The following is a 9,859-nucleotide window of genomic DNA, read 5'->3' on the forward strand; positions in this document are numbered from 1 at the left end:
TTCAAACGGAGGTGGTATGGAGGGAAGACAGGGGATTCCATTTTGGCTAATGTAGGTCTGAGATGCATATTAGACATCCACATGAAGATGCTGAATAAACAGAGGATAAATGAGTCCAGAGTCTACAGGAGATGTCTCGGCTGCAGATATAAGTTTGGAAGCTATTTCTGTATTGATTCTAAATAAGGAAAAATATACCTTAAACAAAGACAATAAACAAGGGATTAGAGAAAATATTTGGAATAGATGTAAAAGTATGTGTGTGTATATATATACATAAATATATACACACATAAGAAAACAGTAGAGAAAAGGACAAAATAAACAACATGTGATTTGCAGAAGAGAAAAACTGAATGGCCAACAAATGTATAAAAAGATGCTCAAGGTCAGTAGCAAAGAGGAAAATGTGAATTTTAATATAATAAAGAAATAACAAGTCACACCCATCAGATTGGCAAAATTTTTTTAAAATATTGGCAAGGATGTAGTACAAAGGGAATACTCATTCACTGCCAATAGATATGAAAATCAGAATGAACTCATGCAGTCACTTCTCAGTATATTAAGAGTTAAAGGCACACATGTTCTAACCCTGAAATTCCACTTCTTATATTCCCTTGAACTGTGGATCTTCAAATCAGGCGCTTTGTATTTTCTGAGGGTGTGTGAAAGCCTTCCAGTGTGTAACAGGGAATGGAGAAAGAACTCCGTTTTAGACCTCTCATCTCTACATCTACTCTTCCTAAAAGCGATCTACCTAAAAGAACGCCTACTTCATTCACTCTTAGGCTCATCCTTCCATTTTACCAACACCCTTTCCAATTTACAATGCTCAGAAGTTTGAATCACAAGAGGGAACTACTTTAGAGCTCTTTTTCCTTTGCTACAATAGGTAGCAACACCCCAGTGGAAGCAGCCTGGGTATCAGAGCAGGGACAATGTTCAGTGGAGCCCCAGCTAATCCAAGAGGACAGGTAGGGTTAGAGATAATTAAACCTCATTGTTTTAAGCTACTGAAATTTGGGGGTTGTTTGTTACTATACCATGAATTGCCTATACTGAGTGATAGAGCGACATGACCCTGCTCACTCTAAATTTTATTATGGTGACTTGCTTCTGGTGTAGAAACGTCCAGAGCACCAAACAAAAATTCAGTTTAAAATATTGGTTTCTTCTTTAATGATTGACCTATGCACCATAAACCAAAGTCTTTTTTCTGGCTTATATGTATTTCTTTTAAGACAGGGAAGCCAAGTGTTAGGAATAGGATGTTTTGGCCCATGTTGGGATGTTGTGAATTTAAATTGTGGTGTACAAAGATGGGAGAGATAGCTCCTGCATTGCAGGTGAATTCTTTACCAGCTGGGTCACCAGGGAAGCCCAAGAATACTGGAGTGGTTAGCCTATCCCTTCTCCAGCGGATCTTCCCAACCTAGGAATTGAACTGGGGTCTCTTGCATTGCAGGCAGATTCTTTACCAGCTGAGCTATCAGGGAAGACAGGGAGAGATAACATTCATTTAATGACTTCATCTCTTCAGTCTCTTTCCTACTGCCAAACAATTCTTCCTGCTAAAAAGTCCCATAAGAGTAATGCAAGGAGAACATTAGAAGGAAATAATGCCAAAAAGGCTTTTTCTACATATTTTAGTGTAACTAACTCATATAAGCTAGTCTCAAAATTGTAGGAAGTACCATCACATCGGAAAAGAATGAGTCTTTGAACAGCTGAAGCAGGACAAGTTAATGATGCTTCTTCATTTAAGAGACACTGGGAAAATATTCAGGACCACCTTATGTTTCAAAATACACTACATGAAACTTAGGGATGAGACTTTAGTGGCTATCCTTCAGATTCAGTGTACACTGTTTGGTATAAACCTACTGTGCTTCTCACCCCCTGTGTGAGTGTTCAAGGTACCTCTCCTGGCCTTGGTTTCCTTGACTGTAAAATGGGGATAATTACTGTAGCTACCTGACAGAGTTGTTCTGAGGGAAATAAACCAGTGGGTATTTGTAGAGTCCTTAATGAAAGTGAAATGAAAGTCATTCAGTCATGTCCAACTCTTTGGGACCCCACGGACTATAAAGCCCATGGAATTCTCCAGGCCAGAACACTGGAGTGGGTAGCCTGTCCCTTCTCCAGGGGACCTTCCCTACTCAGGGATTCAACCCAGGTCTCCTGCATTGCAGGCAGATTCTTAACCAACTGAGCTATTGGACCAGAGTAAAAGCTGTTTTCTATTTAACAATAAAGAAATTAGTGAATAAATGTTCCACGAGATAGCTAAAGCATATTTAGCAAATTCTATTCTGAATATTTATACCACTTATGTAATTATATAATACAAATTATATATGCTTAAATAAGATGATCTGGTATCACCTTATAAAATGTTTATTTCTAATTCTTGTTAAAATGTGGTCCAATATATTTACAGCAAATATACCCTTTTTATTAAATCAAAAGGGAAAAGTTTAAATGTTTATTGAGATTACTAAAGTTATTTCTCTTTTTTTTTTACATGATTCTTAATTTTTCCAGAAGGTAAAAACCAGAGTTTAATACACACATACACACACTCTCACACTTTTTTACTGAAAGAAATATCACATCTTTGTTTATATTTGCTCCACGCATATCATGTAGCTTGGCTGCATATTATGTTGTGTTAGTTCTAATTAAGGAATGAAAGATTTCATTATTGTCCTATTTTATATTATGATGCAAAAGGAATAATTTTTATTAGAACCACATCACATTAACACTGCCTTTTCTTCTATTAGTCTGTTTTGCAAGGTACATTTTAATTTGTCATTGGCTTTTATAATATACCTTGAAATGTGTATTAACATATATTTGATTTTAAAATTTGAAGTCACACTTTCTGACAAAGTTTAATTTTGCTGATATATTTGTAAATTAAATTTCAGGTTGTCATTTCAATGAACTGAAGTAGATAAATCTATAGTTCTAAAATTTTGATAAAAATCTTTAAAACATAAGAGTATAGCTTTTTATGTAAAATCACAATTAGCAGAGCTGTATTGAAATTAACAATATATTTATTTCCCCAAAACTTTCTGACAGTATTGAGTCAAATAAGATGCTTCTAAGTGAAAGAGCAACAAATACAATTAATAGTTTTTCCATTGGACTGCTAACCTTTTTGGTACATTTCCCAGAAACTGAGAAAGTGACTGACTATAATATAATATCATATAACAAACTATTTTGCAAGTCAAGCTATTTCCAAATCTTTGCATTCAATAAAATTGAATACAGACATAATCAAGTTGTCAGATCATTAACTTTTATGATAGATGATTACATTATTTTTATAGTATAACTCATTATAGATTCAAATAATTGACATAGTCTTAGCAAAATACTCCCTTTCCATTCATTTTCAAAATGTGAACAAGAGTTTTCAGCAGCTTCATCCATAACAATAAAGTGAAGTGAAAGTCGCTCAGTCGTGTCTGACTCTTTGCAACCCCATGGACTATACAGTCCATGGAATTCTCTAGGCCAGAATACTGGAGTCAGTAGCCTTTCCCTTCTCCAGGGGATCTTCCCAACCTAGGGATCAAACCCAAGTCTCCCACATTGCAGGTGGATTCTTTACCAGCTGAGCCACAAGGGAAGCCCATAACAATAAAAATCAGGGACAAAATTGAGGCTGAATTCATGTATTTCCAGCAATAACCATTCTTTATTGATGGCTATATAAACTGAAGAAATAGTCAAGTATATTTTATCAAATACATTTCTAAGAAAAATTTAACATTTATGCTTAATGAGTATTTGTCAAAATAATTATATGCCTTGACCAATTTTGTACTACTAATGATAATGCTAATAACTCAGAATAAAATGTTTTAATTTTCTGAGTCTTTTGGTCTCAGAGAAATATGATAAGGCAATTGAGAAAGTATTTTTCAAACATCAAAAATGTATTAGGATAGATCTCTGTGGAGTGGAGTGGGAATGTGAGTTCAAGGAGAAAAAAGAACAATGTATAATTTCAGACTACTATATGATAAGAGCCTTTTATGTTTCTTTATATTGATGATGGTGCCTGTCAACTTTACTATTTACAAAGCACAACCCAAAATATCTTATTTGAGCTTTAAAATAGCATCCACGTTTTTCTGATGAAAACACTGGGACTCTGAATGACAGTTGTCCCCATGATAAGGAAGAGACAAAAATGAATGTCTCCTCAAGCCCATTGGAATCCAAATGCCACTAAGTCACAGCTCTTTCACTTCCCATGCTGAAATGTTTGATGAGATGTGTTATAAGCAAACTCTTTGGTGTGGAAAGCAAAATGAAAACATTCTTCTTCTATCTGATATCGTCCAATTCACTAACTCTTCTCTGTCTGTTTTAAAATGAATGATGTTCATAAATACTCATCAGGAGACTATTAGAACTTAAACACTGTCTATCACCATTGTAATCCTCATACTTATGGGACTCTGCATGCATGTTTTTATAGCCAGAAACAATTTCTGCATAATGCCTGCTAGTAAATTTGAACAAATGATCTTAAATGTGTCTTGTCAGGAAGTAAACCGCTTAGCAGCAAGAAGGGCACTGTATCTATAAATAAGGCACCCACATTCGAATCTCCACAATAATCTCCTTTGTCTTCTCAATGGCTTCCTCATTGTGAGCGGGGAGAGTTCTGGAGAGAAGGGTAGAAACCCGTGGATTTTGCTTTAGTTCTCCAAGATTTCAAGCTCATCTCTATTTGGAAGGAAGTTCTCATAACAGTGAGCTTTCTACCTGTCCAGAGATACTTTTCATTTATTTTTACATTCTGCATTCTCCCGAGCCTGTGATCTCTCCAGATGTGGGATCATCAAAAGACTGTTTTGGTCTTTTGCATCAGGCAATTTTGTTTTCTTTCCTTAGTAGTTTCAACCCACAGAAATCGACTTGAATATTAGGCTTTATCCAAAAAGAAATATCAACATGTGGCAGCAACTTCTGTATGGAATTCCCTTCTTTCCTTCAACTGAACAAGTAGCTGCATTTAAAAATAATATTTACAATGAACCAGAAATCACATAATTTGTCACTATTCAAATTTTAAATGAAAAAAAATGCCATTTTAAAATTTTATTTTAATTTTTAACTGGAGGATAATTGCTTTACAATGTTGTGTTGATTTCTGACTAAATATTATCTTTAAAATATGCAAGGAATGACATCATCTGTCAAGATTTTTTTAGGGGACAGGAAAACAAAAAATTCAAAGTTGCTTTGAAGACACTCTCATATGCACATGGAGAAATGTAAAAGAACACTATTCTAATGTTGCTTGAAAGAAGGGAAACTGAGGAAAAAATTTACTATCCATCAACAAGAGAATGGGTAGGAAAAGGAAAAAAAATAGACAGAGATGTCAATGGAATACAGAAATTAAAAGGGTGAACCAGATATATATGAATCAGTGTGAATGAATGTCAAAAGCATAATGTTGATAAGAAAGTAATATTATTTATACAAACATTCTAACCGGAAAAACATTTAAAACTATTGAACTATATTGTTTAGCCAGAAAATATAGAATAAAATTTTAAAACATATGTGGAATTAATAAACATCAAATTCATGGTAGAGGTTAACTGTCAAGAGGGAGAGAGTAAAATGAGGTTGAGGGGTACACAGGGGCCTCAACTGAATCTATAATTTTCTTTCTTATTTAATAAATCCAAAGCAGTTCCAGCTGAATGTTAGGGTTGTTAAAACTTCATAAAACCGGGAGGTGGGCATACAGATCATTATCTATTTATTAGTATATTTGAATGATTTTCCCTAATAAAAAATAGTTAAAAGACAATACGTAAAAGAAAACCAGGAATACAATGTATCCTAAAACAGTAGAGAGAAGAATTTTTAAAATATATCAATCCCATAAATGACATCAGGATCCTCTATGACCCACATCCCAGAATATTGGAAATAAATGCAAAAATAAACAAATGGGACCTAATGAAACTTAAAAGCTTTTGCACAACAAAGGAAACTATAAGCACGGTGAAAAGACAGCCTTCAGAACAAGAGAAAATAATAGCAAATGAAGCAACTGACAAAGAATTAATCTCAAAAATATACAAGCAGCTCCTTCAGCTCAATTCCAGAAAAATAAACGACCCAATCCAAAAAAATGGGCCAAAGAACTAAACAGACATTTCTCCAAAGAAGACATAAAGATGGCTAACAAACACATGAAAAGATGCTCAACATCACTCATTATCAAGGAAATGCAAATCAGAACCACAATGAGGTACCATCTCATGCCAGTCAGGATGGCTGCTATCCAAAAGTCTACAAGCAATAAATGCTGGAGAGGGTGTGGAGAAAAGGGAACCCTCTTACACTGTTGGTGGGAATGCAAACTAGTGCAGCCACTATGGAGAACAGTGTGGAGATTCCTTAAAAAGCTGGAAACAGAACTGCCATATGACCCAGCAATCCCACTGCTGGGCATACACACCGAGGAAACCAGACTTGAAAGAGACACGTGCACCCCAATGTTCATCGCAGCACTGTTTACAATAGCCAGGACATGGAAGCAACCTAGACGTCCATTGGCAGATGAATGGATAAAAAAGTTGTGGTACATATACACAACAGAATATTACTCAGCCATTAAAAAGAATGCATTTGAATCAGTTCTAATGAGGTGGATGAAACTGGAGCCTACTATACAGAGTGAAGTAAGTCAGAAAGAAAAACACCAGTACAGTATACTAACGCATATATATGGAATTTAGAAAGATGGTAACAATGACGCTATATGCGAGACAGCAAAAGAGACACAGATGTAAGGAACGGTCTTTTGGACTCTGTGGGAGAAGGCGAGGGTGGGATGATTTGAGAGAATAGCATTGAAACATGTACATTATCATATGTGAAGCGGATCGTTGGTCCAGGTTCAATACATGAGACCGGGTGCTCAAGGCTGTTGCACTGTGATGACCCTGGGGGGTGGGATGGGGAGGGAGGTGGGAGAAGGGTTCTGGATGGGGAATACAGGTGCGCCTGTGGCTGATTCATGTCAGTGTTTGGCAAAAACCACTACAATATTGTAAAGTAATTAGTCTCCAGTTAAAATAAATAAATACAATTTTTAAAAAACCCTCAACATTCAAAAAACTAAATTTAAAAAAATGTCAATCCAATAGATCTTAAGGAAAAAGAAAATATAAAAAATAAACAGTAAACTGTAAATTATTTAGTAGAAGTAAGATTAAATAGATCAATCATCACAATATATGTAAAGAGAATAAACTCACTATTAAAATACAAAGATCCTCAGTTTTTTTTTTAAGTTAGCCATATATGGTTTATGAGAGACATACTGCAAACGAAAAGACACTCTAAGCTTAAAGATATTAAAAGAGATTTAAAAAATACAAGCAAATTTTTTCCTAAGTGACTGTAGCAATATTAATGTTAGATAAAATGGAATTTAAGGCAAAAGACAACAATGTGGATAAAAAGAGAAATACACAATTAAAAAGAATATTTCACTAAGAAGATTCAACAGCCATGAACTTGTGTGCATTTAAAGTATATACAAAAAGCAAAAAGCTCATTAAAGTATAATACAGTATTGACAAATCACAGTCATGGAGGAAAATTTTATCTAATCTGTATCAGAACATGATAAATTGAGTAACTTGAACAAACAAGTCAGTATTTAGTCTTCACAGGTGTATATGGAATCCTGCAAAAAGCAAAGCAAAACAAACAAATGAACAAAAATAGAGAGTATATGTTCTTTAGAAATTGCACATAAAACAAAGACAAAAAGCTAGCACAGTTTAGTTAGCTTTCAAGTCTCCATAAATTCCAAATGATCACATCCCATTACCACAATAAAATTAAATTAGAAAAGATAAAATGATAATTTTAAGTAGTAACAAATGTTTTAAAACTTATATATATACTCTTAAAATTAGGAGAAAGGGCTCTTAGGTTTGTCCTCTGGGATCTGTAGAACTATGGTGTTGGAGAAGACTCTTGAGAGTCCCTTGGACTGCAAGGAGATCCAACCAGTCCATCCTAAAGGAGATCAGTCCTGGGTGTTCATTGGAAGGACTGATGCTGAAGCTGAAACTCCAGTACTTTGGCCACCCCATGCGGAGAGCTGACTCATTGGAAAAGACCCTGATGCTGGGAGGGATTGGGGACAGGAGGAGAAGGGGACAACAGAGGATGAGATGGCTGGATGGCATCACCGACTCGATGGACATTGGTTTGGGTGGACTACGGGAGTTGGTGATGGACAGGGAGGCCTGGCGTGCTGCGGTTCATGGGGTCGCAAAGAGTCGGACACGACTGAGCGACTGAACTGAACTGAACTTAAAGTTAGCTCTGAGTTTAAGCTCTACTTCAAATAGTGGCAGTAACACAAAGTATCCACTAGATGTCAGTATTACTTTACGTTCATTCTCATTTGCCCACATGTTGACGTCGAATTACACCCAAGACCACCCAGTCCAACGAGTTAGATTTCAGAGCCAGTTCTAGCCCTTTTAGGTTTAATTCAAGTATCTAATAATGCAGAAATAATAATACCTATAGTGAAAATTTTTAACGTGCTATATACAAATGTAAATATTTATCATAAAATAGTTTCCTAGATCTCTTTCTGTGTATTTTCCCTGAATTATTAATTTAGCTTGCTAAAGCAGTTTTGTATAGTTTTCTAAGCCTTTTGAGAGACAAGGGAAGCCTTTTGAGTAAGCATTTCCTATTTTGGTGGGGGGAAACATCCCTTTAAGTGGTCTTCAATTTGTATTTGCACATTCCTCTTAGCAATACAGCCCTGTGACAGAACTAATGCTGACACTGAAAGAGATCTCGAGAAGCTATCTATTCTAACTGCCTGCATCTTAAACACTGACAAATGGGGAACTATTCTATTTTTAAAGACTGCAGGGAAGGAAATCATCAGTCAGGAAGTTCTTCTTCCCGTCTAATCTAATTCCTTCCTGGTGAAATGTAACCCCATTTCCCCTAGCGTGAGCCTTTCCAGGTGAGGATGAAGGAATAAACTGCCCACAATCTTCAAGTGGGGAATAACCCTTCACATCCTGGAATATGTGCCTATAAGCCTCTCCTGAGCTACGAAGTAGATCTCAACAAGGGAGGAGGCGGCAGCATTGCAAAGTCAGGTAAAATCTTAATAGACCCAAAGTTATTGAGCTAAAAGACCTCTCTCACAAAAGCCTTTTGTAATGCAAAGAGACCCGACCTTGAAGTAAAGCAATAGGTTTTCTTATCTCCACTGGGCTCCACTAGCTTTCTGGGTTATTTTAGTAGGTTGGATTAAATACGATCAGGATTGAGCACCTGCTATGAACAAGGTTTTAAATCAATTCTTAAGGTTTCATCTATTCTTAAAATAATCCTTACAACAGGCCTGCAAGGTAGGATGCTTACAACCATTTCCAAGGAAAGAAACTGAGGCTCAGGAAGGTTAATTACATTGCCCAGAAGCAGACAGAGCTGGGCTTCGAGTTCTCTATGATTCCCAGGCCTTGGATGTACAGCAGACCTCTTGTTCTTCATGTTCTTAAAGTTCACAGTGATGGGCTCTAAACACAGAAACATAGGAATAGGAGTGTGGGAGGGCATTCCTCATCCAAGCTCCTGTCTCAACTTCCAGGTGGGTAATTGAAAGCTCACAATGTGTGTCTTCATATATGGTGACCATCTGTTCAGATTCTACATTAGGGACGTGCGTGCATCCTCAGTTGCTTCAGTCAGGTCCAACTCGTTGCAACCCTGCGGACTGAAGCCCACGAGGCTCCTCTGTCCATGGGATTCT

This window comes from Odocoileus virginianus, chromosome 1 (assembly GCF_023699985.2).
Source record: "Odocoileus virginianus isolate 20LAN1187 ecotype Illinois chromosome 1, Ovbor_1.2, whole genome shotgun sequence".
Classification (NCBI taxonomy): domain Eukaryota; kingdom Metazoa; phylum Chordata; class Mammalia; order Artiodactyla; family Cervidae; genus Odocoileus; species Odocoileus virginianus.